The 13,237-nt window shown below is 39.8% G+C and overlaps 1 protein-coding gene across 1 annotated transcript in view; it reads right to left on the bottom strand.

Annotated features, from left to right (window-relative positions):
- The window catches only part of LOC144772975 (coagulation factor X-like), a 261,014-nt gene that overhangs the window by 159,008 nt on the left and 88,769 nt on the right, over nt 1-13,237 (bottom strand). The gene's annotated exons all lie outside the window — the stretch shown is intronic.

The following is a 13,237-nucleotide window of genomic DNA, read 5'->3' as shown; positions in this document are numbered from 1 at the left end:
AAATCTCCGGGGGTGGTTGTTCCTGGGGTTTGAGGGGCGTCATTGAGGCCCACACACTTTTAATTTTGTAGGGAGGGTCTTGGACGCGAAGGTGGTGCAAAGGGGTTGTAAATCTGGTACACAGTGGTTTTTTTTACTTTGCTTTCCTTTCTGTCTTGTAGAGGATCCAGGGTAAATATATGCCTATGCACTATGCATGCAGTCTTGTATGTACCTGCACACTTGTCTTTTATACCTTCAATTCCCCTGTCTGCATCCTTACACTTCTACCAAACACTCTGTCACTGATGTTGCAGTATTGTAGTGACCCATTCAACAGTGTGTGCTAATCCATTCACTGCATTAAAACACTAACACTTACAAATTCACCTAGGCAGTTTACCAGAAGTGCAGAGGGAAGCATAGACTTGTGACATATTTATGTACATATGTTACATTCATGTGCTTCGGAAGTACTACAGTATACTGTAAGTAAACACCTTATAGAGTTATGCTGTAGCCCTTCCTTATAGTTCTGCACTTTCACATTCACCATACACTACTAATGTATCCTTTCATTCATTTATGCACTACACATTCATTCAAAAAACATTTACACACTATCATACTAATATAGCTCTTTTTTTGAGCAGTGAAGTTAGTTCTTAAAAGAACTTTTTTGTGTCATTTTTGTAGTTTTGTATTTTTTTTTTAACAGTGTTTTTTTTTTTTTTTAAGGAAAAAAAGGGAATTGCGCAAACAAAACAGTCTGCAACTGGAACAAATAAATAAAAAAAATTAACGGCGGGAGCAACGGTGCTCTTGTTTGCGCCTGCAAATCAAATCAATGGACTGTTCGCCATAACATAATGTCTCTTTACAAAATTTGCAAAGAATGATAAGGTCTCCAAAATCGGGATGGATGTCTGGATGCGGACTCGATGGTGCTGTGGAAGTGCTGGCTACAGCTGGTGGAGGGTGTTCCCGCAGTCTGTCGCATGCAGCTCTCGCATAATTGTGGGGATTAACAGTCGTCGCATGTCTCACCATGCTGGCGGTTCCAAATGAATATTTTTTATTCGGATCACCTCTAGAAAGCATGGTCCCACAAACCTTGCAGGTGACCTTGGCTGCATTGACCTTCTTTTCTCCGTCTGGAAATGTAAAAAACTTCCAGATCAGAGCTTCCTTCCTTTTTGGCAGTGCATCCTCAGCAAGAAATTCTTCTCTGAAGAGTGTTCAGATATATATTCCTCCTGGCGTGCAGCCATATTAAAGATGTCTTCAAAAACACAAGAGCTTCAGAAAGGAAGTGGTTCTTCAGTGAAAGTCAAAGAAGAATGATTAAAATGGGTGGGTTCCTTTAACAGTTAGAATAGGAAGTATTATGAACCAATCAAATCTCTTGTTTTGAAGTCACGTAGGGTGCGCTTACGATGCGAGTACGTACGACGTACCCTGCGATTTGCATAATTGCTTTTAAAAGTAATATATGCTTATTAAAACTAAATGAATACTATTTTTATGATAACCTAAGATAATGTTTTGCCTTAAAATTTATATTAAATACATACATATATCTTTTTAAGCATTAAAAAAAAATCGCGGGGTATGCGTAGCGTATGCCGTTCAAACGCACATAATGTCACGCGGAAGCGCCGATGCGATGCATAACGTCAAAAGGTATCTGTGATGTATGCGCGGGTACACGTACAGTACGATCATAGTTGCGCAGCAATGTGCGAGGACGGTACACGTACTCTACGTTTACCACAAAAAAATGCAAAAAAAAATAGAAATTAATTTTAATATATTGAAAAAATATATAAAATAAAGAAAACACTTTTTGAATGTTGTTTTTTTATTATTTTACATAAAAAATATGTAATGTAATTTAGAAAGTAAAATAGGTAACAATTATTATTATAAAAAATTTAGTAAATTAGTATAAAAAATATATAACAATTAATACATTTAAAAATGATAATTTACAAAACCTTTGAAATTCACTGAAAAAACCATAGGTTTCGGCCACGTTATAGTTAGGAATTAGCATTTAAAAAACCTTGCAAATTCACTGAAAAAACATAGGTTTCAGCCACGTTATAGTTAGGAATTAGCATTTAAAAAACCTTAGAAATTCACTGAGAAAACCATAGGTTTCACACATGTTATAGTTAGCGGGACATTTCACTCATACAAAACCATTGAAATTCCCCCGTTATAGTTAGTTCAGCTAACTACAACTCGTGCGCCCGCAATCCACTGCTGATGACATCACATATTATATCACTCATGACATGGTCAGTGACATCACTCATGACATCACTGATGACATCTCAAATTACATCACTGATTACATCACTGATGACATCATCCTTGTGAAAGAGTGGCAGACCTCCTCTCACCCTAATATAACTTTCGATACACACATTGAAAAATAGAAACTAAAATGTTCAAAACAATGGAGATACCAATACTAGTTAGAACAAACTATTCGGTAATTCCAAAATCTACATACACATCCACTCATTCACCAACAGTTCTATATAGTCACCAATATATGTACTCACTCATCATATGTACACATACACCTATACATCCTATACACATCTACACTCATACATAGAGTTACTCACACACATACTCACACATGCAAATAAACTTTCAAACATCCATGTACTTGCATATACAGCTATACACACAACACTACACTTACTTCTACAGAAACATACATATACTTACTCTCTTAAACAATCACTTATAGAAACACATACTTCTTTATACAGGAACTTTTACAATCTGTCACTCTCATATATACCCACTTATATACATCAATACTCACATATACTAGTTTAAAACATATGTACTTACTCATAAAGACACTATTGAGACAGTCATTCACTCACTAACACACCCATACACACACTCATCCACTCATACAATCCTGCACACATGCTGTCTTCAAAACCCATACAAATAGTGAGTTACTCATTTATGCATCTTTATGCTAAGTAATATCCCACACCGAACCATACAGACAATCATACTAATACTCTAAAAGCCAACTAATAACCCATATACACACTCATGTAGCTACTCACCAACCCATGCAGCCACTTATACACTAAGTGAGACACTGATACAGATATTTAAATATTTAAACATTACTCGCTAATACATGTATTCACTAAGATACACTTAAGTCAGTTATACAATCAATTTTACAAAAAAAATCTATTTAGACACTTATTTACCCATTTATTCTTCCATCGACCTTTAGATATACATATATAAAAAATATTTATTTTTCAGAAAGACACACATTCACTTGATGATGTCATCAGTGATGTCATTTGGGATGTCATTAGTGATGTCATGAGTGATGTCACTGACCATGTCATGAGTGATGTAATATGTGACGTCAAAAGCAGTGGATTGTGGGCGCGCGAGTTATAGTTAGCTGAACTAACTATAACGGGGGAATTTCAATGGTTTTGTATGAGTGAAATGTCCAGCTAACTATAATATGTGTGAAACCTATTTTTTTCAGTGAATTTCTAAGGTTTTTTAAATGCTAATTCCTAACTATAATGTGGCTGAAACCTATGGTTTTTTCAGTGAATATATATATTTATTTATAAAGCACAACATTGATCCGAATGGATATCACGGCGCTAACGGACGGCCCTTTACAGGTGAAAAATCAAGTAGTGAGGGGGATTCTATAACTTATCAGGCTTTGGGAAATAGGTGTGTTTTCAGCTTTTTCCTGAATAGCTGGTGGCAATTGATAAGTCGAAGTTCAGATGGAAGTAAGTTCCAAGATTTTGCCGCCAAATAAGAAAAGGAGTGGCCCCCAATCTAGACTTTTTAATACGCTTAGTGGTTGCCTTGGCCAGAAGGCATGATCGCAAATTCCGATTGGGAAGATAGGACTCCCAGTTGTCTGAGAGGTGGTGTGCAATGCACAGAAGACCATGTACATTTGTTCCAAAAGTACTGAACCCTTATTTATCGTTCAGGGTAGACTATTTTCAGCTATAGTACACATTAAAGGCTGAACCCCTCCTCGGAGCTGAATTGGTGACATAAATCCTACAATCACACTAGGTGATTTTACATCACAGGACTGCTACATTACTAAATTACTGGATAAAGTGCACCAAATCTGTGACTAGAACTCTGTCTAGTTATCAGGTCACAAATTAAAGAACCAAGTTATTGTGAGAAGTAATCCTATAAAACAACCAAGGAAGTAAGATTACTGGAAGGCAAGTATTCAATGACTTACACATCCAAAAACATCCAATAAAGGATTGTATGTGATTATTAGCAAATTATGCTGGAAACACGGGGACCTCAGATATTAGACAGTGAAAAATATTCTTCGTATGACAGTGTCTTATCCTTCAGTTTATTCTTTACCAAAACTCGAAATTTGGGAAATTCATCCATTGACTTTTCACTTCCCTTTTCTTTACTGCAACAAACGCCACCTTTATTGCAACCTGGGGCAAAGAATAGCCAAGTGAATTTACGATTGAGATACAAAATCTTGTCCTGGTATTAACGACATTGAATCTGAAGGCACTCCAATTGACGATCAATAAAAACAGTCACCACAAACCTTGACACCTTAGAATACACATGTTGAAACCTCAGCATTAAAATATCACAAACCACAGCAGTTATCAGAGTTCACACTTTGACTTTGATTATGATTCAGGCATAGTCGTAGTTACTTGCCGACCCACTATTATAGTGCAAGAATGTACTAGTCTGTCTGTTCAAAAGTTCGAAAATGCATGCAATATTTACTGCATTGCTAAATATCACATATGTATTGTCCATGTGTGTTATTATTGCATCACCTATGTATACCATGCCATATTAACTGAAAATGAAAAATAACACATGCAGTAAATAAACCTCATCTACAAGTACAAGAGGTCATTGAAAATTTGTTGGAAATGCCACCTAGAAATACTCCCACTAAAATGCAGGTGCTAAAAGTTTGTTAAGTGTGGGGAATTAAGGAAAAGCTGGAAAACAACACCAAAATGCTGAGAACAATATTGCAATTCACAAAAAAACAATACTTTTACTGTTTGAGCGGAAAATTCCCACTAGTGTTTGTCCTACATAAACAGACATTCATAGCTAAAATACTCCGAGGTTAGTTGTAGCAGCTCACATTTCCACTCCACATTACATCACTGTGGATGCAGAACTGCTAGGCCACTACATCATTCTACACTAGATTCATGTTCTATTACAACCAGCCATGCTGCATGAGGATAAAAGGCCAACCAGCTATGACCTCAAAGATGTAGACCTGTAGATGAGAGCTAGAATTGACAGAGTCAGCATAAGATCCTGAGTGTAAGGAAATGCCTCTTTGTGCATGATCACCCCCAAAGATTTGGATTGGTGCTGCTAGTATTTCAACTCTGAGAGTGCACTGAGGTCTGCTAGCCAGACCTCAGTGTTCTACCCCTCACAAAATGTTTTTTGAATGACTTCCCCAATTGGCAGAAGCTTGCTTACTTATGAGTCCCTAGTATATAGTACCACGGATACCCAGAGCATGCAAGAAGACAGAATGTCCCCCCAGAGCTGCAGCACTGGTTGGGCCACCCTGTGTGGGGCAAAATACAAAATGGACCCCAGGTTGCCCCAGCAGCCTGGAAGAGCAGTTTTAAACTGCTAGTTTGACATACCAATATAAACCAATGGTAAAAACCCCAATTCCTTTAACAATATAAGTAAGTATCCCCTAAGAAAGGCCTATTGAGCTGAGGCAGGAAGTTATGTATCATTACAAGAACACATACTTTCAATATGTCCCCACAGCTAAACGTCCAATTTGTAATTTTTGCTGTGGAAAAGTTAGTAGCCAATTTGGCTAACACAGCGTTACCAGTTGACCACTCAGCCTGGCTAACTTCTGAATGGGACTACTAAAACGGATACTTTGTGGTATCAAAATAATTCCCGCATTAAAACCGACTTGATGCCCAAGACCAATTTAATGTAACTTTTAAAGAAAAGCAACTTTTAGAAAGTTGCCACTCTGTTGACCAGTTTGTCCAGTGGCCTCACACAGTTGCTGGCCACCAGACAGTTTTTTGCCCTCCTGGATAAGAGTGTCAATGATCACCAGGCACTGGAAAAATAGAAGCCTGCCACGAGGAGAGGTATTACCTCCCCCTTGCAAGGAGCAATTCAGGGAATTGGCCCAAAAGGCGAGATTCCAAGAAGAAGCTGCCTATGAGAGGCAAATGAAAATCACACTCCTGAAGGGTTGTTCCTTTGTTCAGGTTGAGAGGCTGGCAGTGGGAACAGAGAAGAAAGACTAGTGTCCAACCCTTTTTTCTCATGGGCGTGTAGCCCCAAGGTAGCTACACCTCCATGGTGGACTACCAAGCTCTTAACATCTAAGGAAGCGTTCAGACATCTTAGAAGTGGGCAGAATATTGCACCCTGGGATTGCTAGATGCCACATATAGCAGGAAGTTGTTACAGGGCAGGAGCTATCCTGGTAGCTCCTTGACTAGGAACTTCATTGCCTCAGGGCCATTTCTGGGTATAAGTATGGCACCCCTAATACCCTGAACCCCTGATTAATCTGGAGAGAGCACTGAAGAAGGACTGCCCTGCTGACCCCTGGACCTGGCAAGAGAGGCTGCACTGTCTGCTAGACTGAACCTGATGCCCCATGGGCTAGCAGAGAGAGGGCTGTGGCTCCTGGCTCATGGAAAAGTCACTCACAAGCCTCTGACCAAAGAAGTGACTCCAAGGGTCAGACGACTTGAACCAGCATCAGGGTCATCAAAGTTGAAGAATCCCATTCTGGCAAGTCAGTAGCCACTTTCTGCAAATCACTGCTGACCGCCACTGGGCGCCCCAAGAAACTGATCATCGACTGCCAGAAGTTGCTCCCAGGTCTGCTCAACCTGGGAGTGCCATCTCAGTCCAGATTGGTCACCTAAGAGGACACCAGCCCTCACCAGAAGATACAGCTGGACTCGCTGTGTATGGAGACTGGTAGTCCAGCAGCACCTGGCCTTCTACTGCCTCAAAGAGGCCTTCAAGGGGCACAGACCCTGTGACCAAAGTTGCCCCACTTAACCCATGGACTGAGGAATAACCACAAGGACACCCCTTTGATTGCACAGTACCAAGAGCATCTTTCTGCATCCTCAGCATCAGGAAGTTGAAGTCTATGGCTGTCTTGATGTGAAGTCTATGGATGTCTTGATGTGAAGTATGTAATTAGAATTGAGACTGCTTTGGTGACCAGGTAACTGTCCAAATACTTCTTAGGGCTTCCCTGGGCTTTCTCCCTGTCAGATTTGGTCACCCCACTCGGGCTGGAGTTAAATACAACCCTTTCAAACATTTAAAAAGTTTCTAAACTTTTCAGGTATCAATGCTCATTAGTGCTTTGGACTAAAACGTCAAGATTTAAGTTTTAATTAAAACCCAGATCCAGAACTCTCTAGTGGCTTCTGCTCATCTTACTGTCTAAAAGTTCATAAAAATATAATCTATTTTTATAAATTGGTGTCTGATTTATTTCGTGTTGTGAATTCTTTATTTTGTTGCTTGGTGCCTCTAAATGCTTTACACTAGTTCCTTTGTTTAAGCCTTCCTGCATGAAGCCACAGCAACCCAAAGTTGAGCTAAAGGTTTTACAAATAAGACTGACTGGACTCAAGACACTTTTGCAAGTGTACTACACGGTACGTTTGCGCAACCATACCATAAAATACACCACAATCCTCACACTTTGGACATAAAATAGTATTATAAGCACTGCATAAAACATACTTGCATGGTTAGACAATAACATGAAGCACAAGATACAGGTCTACATGGCCATTCCCCCTCCTGAAAATGCTCTACGGATTATTTGCAATAGACACCAAACAATGGACAATAGGTTTAGCCAAGGAACCTATTTTTTACAACATCAACTTCACTTAAATATGGTATCTATTTTGTCAGTTAATCCCTTCCACTGTCATGTTCTGTTTTTTGGTAGGGTCCTCAGCATGAGATGGCCTTCATACGACCCTGGTGTCTTACTACTTCCTCAGCCGGTGAATTCCAGCTCAAATCCATGAACACTACTGGAGTCTGTGATGAAAGATTTTGCCAGGTTCCTGCTTGTGATGACTGATTGATTTTAGGGGTTGACCATGGATTCTTTTTGTCTAATGTAAGGAAGTTTGACCTTACAAGGTCCGTGCCTGAAGAGTCCCACCCAGGAAGGAAGTGTTGGTGTGCTGAGATGCTTCTGTGTTCTGCTCTGGCTATTCCAGCTCTCTATGGATTATCTTTTCTCATGGAACTATTTGAACCACGTTAATGAAATGCATAGTCATTTGCTAAACACTGTGGCTAAGGATTAGGCAGCCAATAGTCACAATTTTAAAATATTGACAATTAATGCAGGTATTTGACCTCTACTGTTACTATTGATTTTTTAATATATTGGGAAGTTTGACGAAATTTTCTAACAGAAATCCGTTTTTTTTCATCCAAGTCTCACTTTTGAAGGCAGACTTTTTCGGGATAGCACCTAGGCCTTTGAGTGTGTTACCTTTCATCGAGGTTACTTTTCTAGATGCCAGTGTAAAAATCACTCATTTAGGGTTGCATCCCATAGTTAAAAGTTGGGCAACTGATCAATATATTTGCTCACAAAAACGGTTAAAGTGTCAGTTGTGGCAACTTTTTCGCAAAAAGATAATTCCTTTTTCAAGGTTGAGCACCTGTAGTTTGAGTCTGCTAAGAAGGCTCCAGAACATCTAGAAACCAATATGAGGGCTCCAGAGCATAAAAATAGAGGTACGAAGGGTAGCCAAAAGAAATAATGCCAGGGAATGGGACAAGACAGAACGTCCATCATTAAGGGAATGGTTGTCAAACACGGATTGGTGCCAAAACGCAGAACAAGTGGTACACAAAGGGCGAGGGTGTCCAAGAAAGTGGGGAAAAGTATGGGGACCACAGAAGGATTTTAGAGATGGGTAGGGTGATAATCAGTGTCGAAAGGCATCCAAAATGACCAGGGTGGCAAATAGTTAGACTTACGACCCTCACTCTGGGTAATGCTGATTACAAACATGTCGAGATACGATGGTCATTGATTTGATGCCTATTGAATCGTGTTTTTCTGTATATGTAACCTAAAGACAAATGTATGATCCGTGTTAAATGTATGATGTAAAATCAATAAAAAGATGTTTAAAAAATAGAGGTATGGGTATCCTGACTGTGAAGAATAACTACTTCAAGGTGCCCATACTGAGTACAATGGGGTTGAATTGCAAGGGAATATAATAAAGTTCATGGTATATGTATTGGTAGATTCAAAATGCACTTCTCAAACTACTATGTGTTGTATACATATGCTATGGTGTGGACTGGACTTTAGGAAGAGAGGGGTTAGTGGGGGCAAGGACATTAGTAATAGTTATTATAATGTTGTGCATGTTTTAATATAAATGTCAATTAAATTATGTATACAAACAAAACGGGGATGGATTGGAAGGCAAGACATAGTTGTTAACATGCAACATCTTGTAAAGATCGCAGAAACACAAGTAATAAGGCTCAACATAAACATTCAATTGAAGTGCATTTTACAAGGACAGCAGTGCTCTGTACATGCGGATGGAAACATACATTCTTGTTAGATACATTTTGAGTTCTCACATAGAATACATAACAATCTATCAATTTAGTTCCAAATCATTTGGATTTTTTCTGCATTTCAAAGATGGGGTTCTCTTAACAGGAGGCATCACGGAGGTGGTCATAAAGGTGTAACTTCCTATGCTGGCATAATATATCATGGTTCTCCCCTGAATTATTCTCTCATGTTCACAGTTGTGAATCAATTATTGTCCTCTTCAGGCCAGGAGCAGCTTCTCTATTAGAGCAGAGGAGCATTGTTCCACTAACAAAATTGCCCCCCAAAAAAGCCCCAGAGATGAAAAATAATAAGCCACTTTATTTTTCATCAACTCGTCCCGAACTGCGTGTCAGAATGGGGCTGGGTCATTGGTGCAACAGGGAGAAGTGGTGGGCTGGCTGTGCACATCGGCTTCAAGTGTGCATGTCTCTTTGACCAGATGTCTTGCGACAGCGAGCCAGACAAGCGCATTTTAAATCTCACTAACCAAGCTGTCTACTGGGTTAGAGAAAGCATAGGCCTCCAGTGCCCTTGAGAGCGCTGAGAGAGGCAGCTCCCTCCAATCCTGTTGCTTCTCTCATTCTGGTTACCAGTATAACAGCAGCACCAGGATTGGTTAGGAAAATTGGCAGGGGCCGTCAGAAGAGACAGAAGCAGCAGACAGACCGGAGCAAGGAGTACGGCGAACACTGTGCAGAAATCAAGATAAGTGGCAATTTTTTTTATTTATAGTCACCACTCGCCTTGAATGCATGCATCCACCCACCATCCATTTGCCACCCCAGCGCCACTCTTCTGAGTTGCCAGATGCTGCTGCCTCAGGCATGGGTTTAATTATTAAATGTACTGTCTATTATGGGGTGGGCTACTCTACAGATGGTAACTTGATAAGGTCAGTAATGGGGATTGCCTTCACCATTCTTAATTGGACAGTGAGCAAGTAGAAAGGTTATGTTACTCCTGATTGTGTATCCATTTCAGTACTTAGTTTGAGCCAGTGGTTGCTGGTAGGTTCTACCAACACTCAGTTGTGGGAACCGGCACTTACTTTTCTTTTTTTTGTGTGGCAAAGGGGAGAACAGGGAAGGAAAAGAACCTGGGTGACTGAGATAAAGAGGGGAAGGAGTGAGGGATTGTCTGGCGGTGGACCAGAGTCATTAGGTGGAATCAAAACTAAGCATCATTGGTATTCAACACTCTGATATCCTCTAGTACGGCCTTTTAAGAAAAACATTGGCGCCCGGCACAAATTACAATCAGCAATAATAAATGTATCCAGAGTTTTTGCATTTTGAGGGTTAGGGCAGGTACAAATGAAATATCAGCCACGCTATTATTGAGTGGCAGATCTTAATACAACCACCTAATACCAAATATATATTTTATTATGGCGCAGAGTCAAGGCTGGTATTACATTTCTTGTCACCTTATGCACAGTGACATTTTGCTTTCACTTTCTCTAGCAAAATTGCAATTGTATTTATATAGCGCTTACTTCCTCTGACAAGGCGTTGAAGCACTTCACAGCGAGTAGCACTCTACTTCAGAACCCAAGGTTAGTGGGTAATCCAGTGGTTTCTGTTGGTTATTATGATTAGTCATGCCAAATCAAGCATTCATTCAGTGGTCGGCTAAGGCGGAGGAGTGCCACCCCTCTGCATCTTTTGCAGCGGAAAAAGGAAAATAAAATTATAATAACACTATGTTATTACCATTTTATTTTCCCTTTGTCATGCAGCTTTACAGGGCGGGCTGGGGCTTGGCTGTCATCATAGCCAGCAAAGGGACAAATGGTGGGCATTTAAGGAGCATAATGGTCTGGCCGGCCCTCTTGAGCCAGTCAAACAGTCCTGCACAATTCAAATGTTCCCCACCAGGGTGAGGAACATGCACAGGATCCCTTTCCTTGTCTGAGTGCCGATCCATAGCGCTCAGACCACTCACAATGCTGCATAGCTGCATTGTGATTGTCCTAGAAGAGCCTGTGTGCCTGGGTGCTTCCTGCCTCAAAGGACGACGAGAGGCAAGGCGATGGTCTGGCTGTAAGGCAAATCACAATACAATTTGTTTTTTAATCCCCCCACCCCACCTGCGCTATTCGTTGGCAGCCACCACTGCATTCACGAGAAAACAATGCATGCATTTATCCCACTTAATTTGTTGTAGATTATACATGGGCTATCCTGTTTTAGGTTTAAACCTATAATAACTGATAAAACCCCACCAAAAGGGAAATAACCCTCACCAGCGTAAACACATAAACACTGAAAAACACTGCAAGAACCACAAACTAAATGCCATTCACAGAAATGAAAAAGATAGTGAAAGTGTCTTTTGTATTTCTTCCTGAAAGGGCCAATACAATGTAGCTTTGTTATATAAGGTAGCAGCAAGAAAGAATGGGCTAATATTGTTCTACTTGAATTATGCTTTTTAAGGAGGCCACATTGGCTTTTTTTAGTTTAGTAGTCTTTGGGCTAAAGTTGCAGGGTTTAGACAAATGTTTTAGGTCATTTTGAATATTTTATAAACTGTAGAAAATCAGGAAATATCAAAATCATAGTTTATATTTTGGCTATAATTTATTCTTTCACTGATAGGTAAAATGGCTGGTTTCATAAGAATATTTCCAATATGTACTATCACATTTACCCACAGACAGAGAATGGCTGAAACCCCTTGATACATCAGCCCCCTTTTCTAGCAAGTCAGTATTGATAGTAGGTGAATTGCCAAACACCCCATGCTTTAAACATTCAATGCAAGGTGCAGTGACAGGTGCATGTGAAAAGAGTTCTGTCACCAAGCTTCTGGGATAGTGGTGAAAACATGGAACCAGACTTTTGGAAAATATGGAACACAATGGCCCTTTGAATTCTGCTGCATAAAGTTCTTACTAAATTGAACAAAGATTGGAGTGATATTGTTTGTATTGTTTGTATTTACGTTGATTTAGCTATGTATATGAAAATGTTTTGTGATGACCTGTCAAAATCGATACTTGAGCTGAAGTGCTTTCCTGTAAGAGATCCTTACCACTTGCTATATGGTATGCTGAAAGCATATTTGCAATCTGCAGAGTTAGTGAAGAATGCTATTGACTTTGTAGTCCATTCTGGTGCACTGTTTCGTTATGCATGGGAACTCAAATGCAAATATTTCTCATGTTGTGCTTTGTGCCGCATCAAAGAAAGATGCATCCCACTTGTGTCATTTAACCAGGAGTTCTCAGTTCTAGATGCTGTGAATGCTATTTTATTTATGTGGTGGCCGTTTACAGAATTTTTGCTTAGTGATAATGCCAAAGGCAAGAAAGGTGAGGATCTTCAGTCGCTTTTTGATAGTGATGTGAAAAAAAGTACTCTACTGCATTCTTAAATTTTTACAGTCAAACGTGATTGCTGTAGTGGACATAATCAAAACAGTAGAGTCTGAAATAACCCTTGTCTAATAAGTGTTCAGTGTAATTGGTGTAGATGTAAAACATCTCCTTGAGAGTAGGCGCTTTTAGTAACTTTGGCACTGCAACATGTTCCATGTTAAAATGCT

This window comes from Lissotriton helveticus, chromosome 8, assembly GCF_964261635.1.
Source record: "Lissotriton helveticus chromosome 8, aLisHel1.1, whole genome shotgun sequence".
Lineage (NCBI taxonomy): Eukaryota > Metazoa > Chordata > Amphibia > Caudata > Salamandridae > Lissotriton > Lissotriton helveticus.
The sequence above is the reverse complement of the archived record's forward strand: the minus strand, read 5'-3'. Positions and strand labels throughout refer to the sequence as shown.